Source organism: Strigops habroptila, chromosome 1, assembly GCF_004027225.2.
Source record: "Strigops habroptila isolate Jane chromosome 1, bStrHab1.2.pri, whole genome shotgun sequence".
Lineage (NCBI taxonomy): Eukaryota > Metazoa > Chordata > Aves > Psittaciformes > Psittacidae > Strigops > Strigops habroptila.
In genome coordinates, this window is record NC_044277.2 from 39,539,390 (window position 1) to 39,546,907 (window position 7,518).

Here is a 7,518-nt window from a genome sequence, read left to right on the forward strand (position 1 = left end):
CCAGCTTCAGGTGATGCTTCCCTTATTGGAAGAGTAAGTGAGCAATTGATCCATACTCAGCAACTCTGCTGCTGGATTTTACAGGTGTCAGTCATATTCCCTAAAATCTCTCTCTTTTCCTGGCATATTCAATGTTCCTTCTCTGTGAGCCAGTCTACACCTCTGTTTTAACTTGTTACTCTTTTCTAACCTTTTTCTAGTTGTACAATATCAAAGGTACAGTATCCCCTTTGGACCACGACTGCACTGACCCAAGCAGGCCAGTGCAATTGGAGTGTGATTTTTAGCAGATATGATTTTAAAATGTTACACTTCAACTAGCAAAAAGATGCTTGTAACAATGCTTGTTTCAGTTTAGCTTGCACTGGCAAACAACATGCTTAAGCTAAAGCAAAATAAGCCATCCTTAAAAAATATCCACTGATGAGTTGCTACTGATTTTAAAAGTCACATGTAATGAAGCTGGTTTAAGATTGTGCTGAATGAGGAGTCTGCCTTGTAAGAAAACAATGAACTGCTTCACATTGAGTTGGTACGGGGTTGATATGTCCTTCCACTGGAACACGAAATGATTCACCTGATCCACATGAATGAAGCCAAAGCAACCAGTGATTCTGTAGCCTGCTCCCCAGGCTGCCTGCCCTCCTTTGCCTGCTTCCTCCTTCTCTGTTTCTTCCCACTTCCTTCTCTGCTTCTCTCACCAGTTTTCTGCTCCTTGCTCTCATTCACCAGCTTCAAAGCCCTTCTTGGACCTATCTCTTGCTATTTTTTTATAATTTTTTTTTAAATATCTTGGATGATAGTGAAGACTTCCACTTCCCAGTGATCCTGGCTTTGGCTTTGCTGCCAGATTATCTGTGCTTCTCATAATATGACCTTGCCTCCCAGCTAACGTGAAAGCTCTTCAATATTTCCTTCTTTCTAAGTCCCTTTTCGAGGCAAACTTGGGTATTGACGGGTATTGACAGGTATTTACCAAATAAGTTGAGGGATGCTGAGAATAGTATCCTTAGCTATTAAAAATAAACCAAAAGCAAATATATTCAATGTGTATAAAATAAAAGACATTCTTACAGTAACTCTTATCTGCTCATGTAATTCTGATCTCCAGCCTTACATGCACATCTCCTTTACCATGTCTGAAAAGTGCTGGAGAGATAAGGCAAATATTTCTGAGTCAAGCTGGGGTTTATTATATATTTACATAAGAACTTACAGAAAAGAACCTTCACAGTTTTCTTGGAGGAAATTATCCGATCATATATGCATCTGAATATAATAAAAACCAGTTGTTTATCAACATCTTCGTTTATAAGCAAACTATAAGATTAAGAACAGTATTTAAGCAGAGTAAAATTTTCTAAGTTACAGGGTACAAAATACAAGTAATTCTATCATCTTTCTGCCGTGGATAAGCTGAGAGAAATATTTGAGTGTTTAACTCAATGTACTGTATTCTCTCTTATCACAAAGAGATGTATGTATCAGAAGAATTGATTTATGTATCAGAAGATTTTGATTTATGTATCAGAAGAGTTGATTCAGCTGAAGTATCTGGATGACTTTCTGCAAGGTATGCCTTGTTTCTGTTTGATCCAAATGCCAGTTATAATGCTCTTTGTACCTGAGTTTTTTCCGCCTGTTGTTCTATGCTCTTTCAGTCTATTGCTTCACATTTACAAGAGAAAGGATGGCTTAAGGGGACATTATTCCAATGAACTGTGGGGCAGAAGGCAGCAAATGGTGACATATCTGTTGAACTTGTATGGAAAATTATGGCATGGTAAGTGAGGTTTTTTCCTTTCAGCTTGAAAACAGTCTCTAATAAAGAGGAGGAACTGGAGGAAATGTCACTTCTCCAGCTGCAGATGTACACAGAAAGACGTACAATTTGCTTAAGCTTCAGAGACCTTCTAGTCCTCTAAAAAGTTATTTGCCAATGTATAAAAGACCAGATGCTCAAATATTATTCATGACTTGCAGAAATAGAGGTCTCTCAGTGTTATCTCCTTTTCACTTTTTTGTAAAGACTAGAGTCCACTAAGCAACTACAAATCATAAGATCAAGGTAGTTTCACATATGATTTTGTGACCATCTGTGAGAGATTTTTTTTCTGTGTTAAAGTCCCCATTGACACTTTAATATGAGTGATCTGGAACATAGGAAAGTAATTTTATGTGGCAACATTGTCTCAGTGAGATTTAAACTCTTGCAGTCCTCAAGATCTTGCACTTCTAATTCTTGTTCTGCACATAAAAATTTGTCGCTTTCATTTTGAAATACATGAAGACATCCCAGTTAGATTCAATATTTTCTTTAAATGCTTGATGAGCCAAACAAATGTTTAAAAGAACACAAAGCAAACATGGTACCCAGGCATGTTATTTAGGTCTGTTACTTACTATATGGTACATTCTTGATCCCCTAATTACCTTCTTAAAGACACCTTAAGTCTCAGCCTTCTAATAATGGGCCGAATCCTCTAATTACGCTGTGGCTGTACTCAGTGTCGTGGTTTAAGCCCAGCCGGTAACTCAAAACCACACAGCTGCTCACTCACTCCCCTCCGCTTCTTTCCCCCCTGCTCCTGTGTCGGAAGGGAAGAATTACTCTGCTTCTTTTCGGAGTAAACATTACTTAGCAACAACTAAAACATCGGTGTGTTATCAGCACTGTTCTCAGGCTAAAGTAAAAAACACAGCACTGCACCAGCTATTAGGAAGGAGAAAAATAACCGTTACAGCTGAACCCAGGACACTCAGATTGTGTCGTTAGACAAATCTGTGTTAGATGCACCACGTTCTTGTAATCACTGTGGTTGCCTTAGCTGTTATGGTTTGTTCAGCATTTGCAATTACAGTGAAACAATAACACTTAAATAGTAATTGCTTTGCTTTTGCATAAGCAAAGCAAAAGTGTTTAAGAGAAAGTCTATTGGAAAACAAGAAATAAATGGGTGCTTCAGTCACAGCTCTGTGTCCTTTGATTTCAGGACAGAATATGAATTTTAGTCACTCTTATTTTTACACAGTGAAGGGCTCTGGGGGTTTTTGTTGATATTTTGGGTTTTTTTGTTTGGGTTTTGTGTGTGTGTGGTTTTGCGTGTATGTGGTTTTTGGTGGTCTTTTCTGTTTCTTTTTCTTTTTCTGTATAAACCAGGTCAGATAAACATATATGACATTTCACCAGAGAAATTGCCATGGAATAGATAATGGTTTGTTGCAGCACCAGGGCGTCCCATTGATTGTTGCTGGTACCCTTAATTCCCATGTAAAGAATCTGCTAGCTCATGCTTGGAGGCAAAAGCCAAACAGTCTAGAAAGATGACAGATGCATTTTATAATGCCTGTACTATGGATTTGATTGTCCCTGATCCTGTATGTCTTCATAATCCAAATGAATACTGTCAGTGCCTGCTGTCTTCAAAGCACCTTTGAATCCTGTGGGAACTGTAATTAATTGGAACAGTACCTGTTTGGTCTAGCCTGTTATCAGACGCTGTTAACCTAATACTTCTGCTTCTGCCCATGTAGTCTTTGGTTTAAATTTTCTATTCCTTTTTTTTTGTACAGGAATATATGCAATTAAATCATACCCAGTTACATAGTCCTGGACAATGGGCCGGACCATTTATTTTACAAGTGGCCATTATTCATTTGCATCTTTGGAAGTGCTGCTGATGTAGTTTGAGCCAGAGGAGACCATATTCTAAGATGGCGAGCGCATCAGGGATATCTTAAAAAATTAGTCTCAAATGTGTAGCTTTAATTCTCTTTTACCATTAAGTATGTTTTTCTGTTTGAATTGTGTTTAGTTTATATAGGTGTAGCCTTCTGTGACTATTCATATAAGGAAGTTTTATAGTGCTTTATTACAGCTCTGTTTTCCAGTGTAGCTCTGAAAATAATAACTTTATGTTTCTCTGTTGCTTATTAATTTTTACATGCAAGTTTGTGGACTTTCTTGCATTTTATCCGAGCCCTACTCATGTAGCCATTATGTAAAATGTATGTACATGCTGAGTGGAAAGATTGTTTCTACTCTAAAGAATGTAGCAATTTCCATAAAGAATGCAAGACTTTTTATGCTTTCAGTGCTTTTTTTATGCTTTTCAAACGTGATGTTAAAGAAGAGCAAATCAAAGGACATGGCCATAGGCAAGAACTTATAGGCGCAATTAATTTTTCACCTCAACAGCCACCACTGGCCACGAAACAGGATCCTACTGGTTTAAGTAACTGCAGGGTAACAAAACTAGTCTAACAGATCTAGCCTTCCAAGAAATAGGATGGCAAATTAGGGACGTGCCCTTGCCTATCTGCAATAAAGAAGTTTAATGTTAGTGCTTCTATAATAAAAAGGAGGTCTTCCATACAGGGGTTTTCCTCTGTCACTGAACTTGGTCCTACTAAGGTCCTGATCTGCAGATGCAATGATGCTTTCACTTGCAACTTAACATCTAAAGTCAGGGCAAGCTCTAGCAGTAATAGGCTGGCCACTTACTAGGGCTTCTATTTATGTTAAAAGTTTAAGTGACCAGTAACTCTTTTTAGGTTGGTTGGTTGGTTGGTTGGGTTTTTTCCCTGTTTCATAACAATTGCATGTGTGTTTCTTTAATGGTACATTTGTATTATATGTTTTAAATTTATTTGCTCTGTTTCATTATTAGTATTTTCAGTAAAATTCTATGAGATATGTTGTTTCTCTGGAACTAGCCACTGAACCATGTTGCTTCCCAGTTCATATCTGAGGATCCAAAAGCTTTAGCTGCATTTTTCTTTTCAATGTTTTGCTGAATGAATGAAATTTTTATTTCATTCTGCTGTTTCTGCACTCTTTTAGCCCATCAAGTGTTTTTTGTTTCCTTAGTTATAGCATATGACTATAAGAAACTATAGCCAGTTGGTTCATCTGGAAGGTATTTCTCCAAATTCAATGGTTTGGCTGCAAATAATACTGATGTATATGAGGAGATACTACCTACTGAAATATAATTTACAAATAAGAAATTTCCTTTCTCTGTTACAAACTCATATTAAAGGGTGACCACAAATAGAGAGGAATGGCACAGGAATGCACCAAACCAGGAGCTTCCTTTGAGAAGAAGAGTACTATAACTAGAGGATTGAGAAGCAGCTTGTTAGTTTATATCTACATTTATGCTAGGAAATGAAATAGTCAATCATCTGAGTTAAAGAGCTATTGTAACTTGAGTGTGAATCAGGGGTACTTAAGCTAATTGCTTACTGTTTTTTAATAGTGTAAGACTTTTTTAACACAAGGGACTGTGGCAGGGAAGACTTGCTTGACTTATGTGGTTTAACTTGAAGCAGAATTTAAGTGGTTTACTGATTTATTAATGACACATAATTAGCTGGCAAATCAGTGAACTTCACATTCTGGATCAATATCAGCAGGCCAACAGATAAACCAGAGTACAAAACACTTGCAAGATGTTAAAAAGCACCTGCTAGTTTCTAAACATCCTAATCCCCACAATTTCTAATCCCACAGGAGCACGGTTATGCATGTGCACCCCTCTCTTACATGATGGGGGCTGACAAGTGCACCCCCCTCTTCTGGCCATGCATTTTCTCCTGCTGTGGATGATGTTGGTCTGTTTTAGTGTGTACCAATGCATCTCCCTGTTGCATGCTAGTCCATGTGCTGGCAAGACAGCATACCGTGAGTTCCTGTGTGCTCCCTGAGCTGTGGGTCCTTCTGCTGCTGCACCCTGTAGTGTCAGCCCTGCTCTCTGTGTGGGATGGGGAGGATGCCGTGACAGGCTGAGATGGGTACATGATGGCAGCAGGGTGACTCCTGGCAGCACCTGAGGCAGGGGCCTGACCGCTGTGCTGTGCGCCTTCCCACTCCTGTGTCTCACCGCACAGCCACAAGTTTGCTTCCATCTTCTATACTTCTCCTCAAGGTGATTCTTTTCTCTAAAGCCTCTTGGAAATTGCCTGGTTGCTGCTTAATCCAACAGATGTTTATTGTAAACAAACATTGCCATTATTTGTCTCTGCATTTCATTCTGTTTTGGAGTAACCTCCTCTCAGATCAGGCAGTTTTGGATGTCCTGTTCACACAGGCTGTTTTCCTTCACACTCCTGCCATACCACCAGTTACTATTTACGCCATGTTACCAGAACAGGTCCATCAAGAGGTTCTGTTACCTCAAAACTTGGATGGTATAAAATTACTACTATAACATTTTATATTCTTGACTGGTGAGGAGCTTCATGGGGTGGAAGAAATGCCAGATGGTCCATCACTTACCACAGAGCCATCCACGCTGACTCCTTGGACTTCACCACTGACTTATTCAGCCAGAGGCACTGGCTCTGCCACTCTCAAGCTGGTCATTTTACATTTAAAATGCCAGGGAAGTATTCTCATTGCATGAGAGAACAAGTAAGAAATATTTAATTTTTTTTTTTTCTTTTTTTCCATAAAACTCGAGATAAACATGTACCTACACTAATTCTGGTAAGAAAAGAGTAACATAAAAAGACAAATCAAAGGGGCTGTTATCACAGTCTCTTCAGCTGTAGCCAACCGTAGGAAACCAAGGCTTAGGAAAGCCATGTATGCTGTGGTAGTTTCCCAGATAAATTTGAATTATATATATTCTGTTTTGTTTTCTATTTATTTTCTTGTAATCGCCAGCATTTCATGTGCTGTTGACCATAATCAAGCATAGGACTCAGGAATCCCATTTTCACAAAAATATCTATCAAAAGTTTTGGATGTCCTTCCTGAGTATCTCTCTCAGCCTATCCCAAATTAACCTTATTTATCACTACAGAAATGGTGTGACTTCTAATGTGACTTCCAATATCTAAGGAATTCTGTGTTGTCCTATTACTAGAAGTCATTAATACAGCATTATTAACACAAAGCATAGAAGTGCCCTTTCTCCTACTATGTGTCTCTTTTATTAACATAGTGTCTAAGCTATGTCCAAGAAATTTCCTTTCTACCCTCTTTCCACACCTTGATTTTTTTAGTGCTTTTAAAATACTGGTTCACTGATCCAGTTCTGACCAGTTTCTCTGAAGAACTGCCGAAAGTGAAGAGGCACGTGATGAGGACATGCGAGCAAGGGATGGGGACTCATTAAACCCAATTTGCCATCAGAGAAGACATGATGTTGGATCACATCCAAGAAATAATGTAAGTTAAATAATGTGTTGTTAAATTGTTTATATTCTTGACTCTCAAGCTCTAAAATAAAACTCTTCAAGCCCTGCCCAGGTGATGACTTGTCAAGGGGATGAAGCAGTGAAGGATGTTACTGTGCTCACCAGTTTAGTGATGCTCCCCTACTGGGAATTACCATTCCTGCAGCTCTACTTAGGAGGGAGAGCATTTGTCATTGTTCAATTTACCAGAGACAAGATGAGATGGGTTAGTCTAATATGTGAATCAGTAGGGTGAACCAAACAGGCTGATTTAGTTTCAAACAGGCCAGGAGCGTCCAAACGAGCTGTTTCACTGCTCGTGCTGTGGGAGCA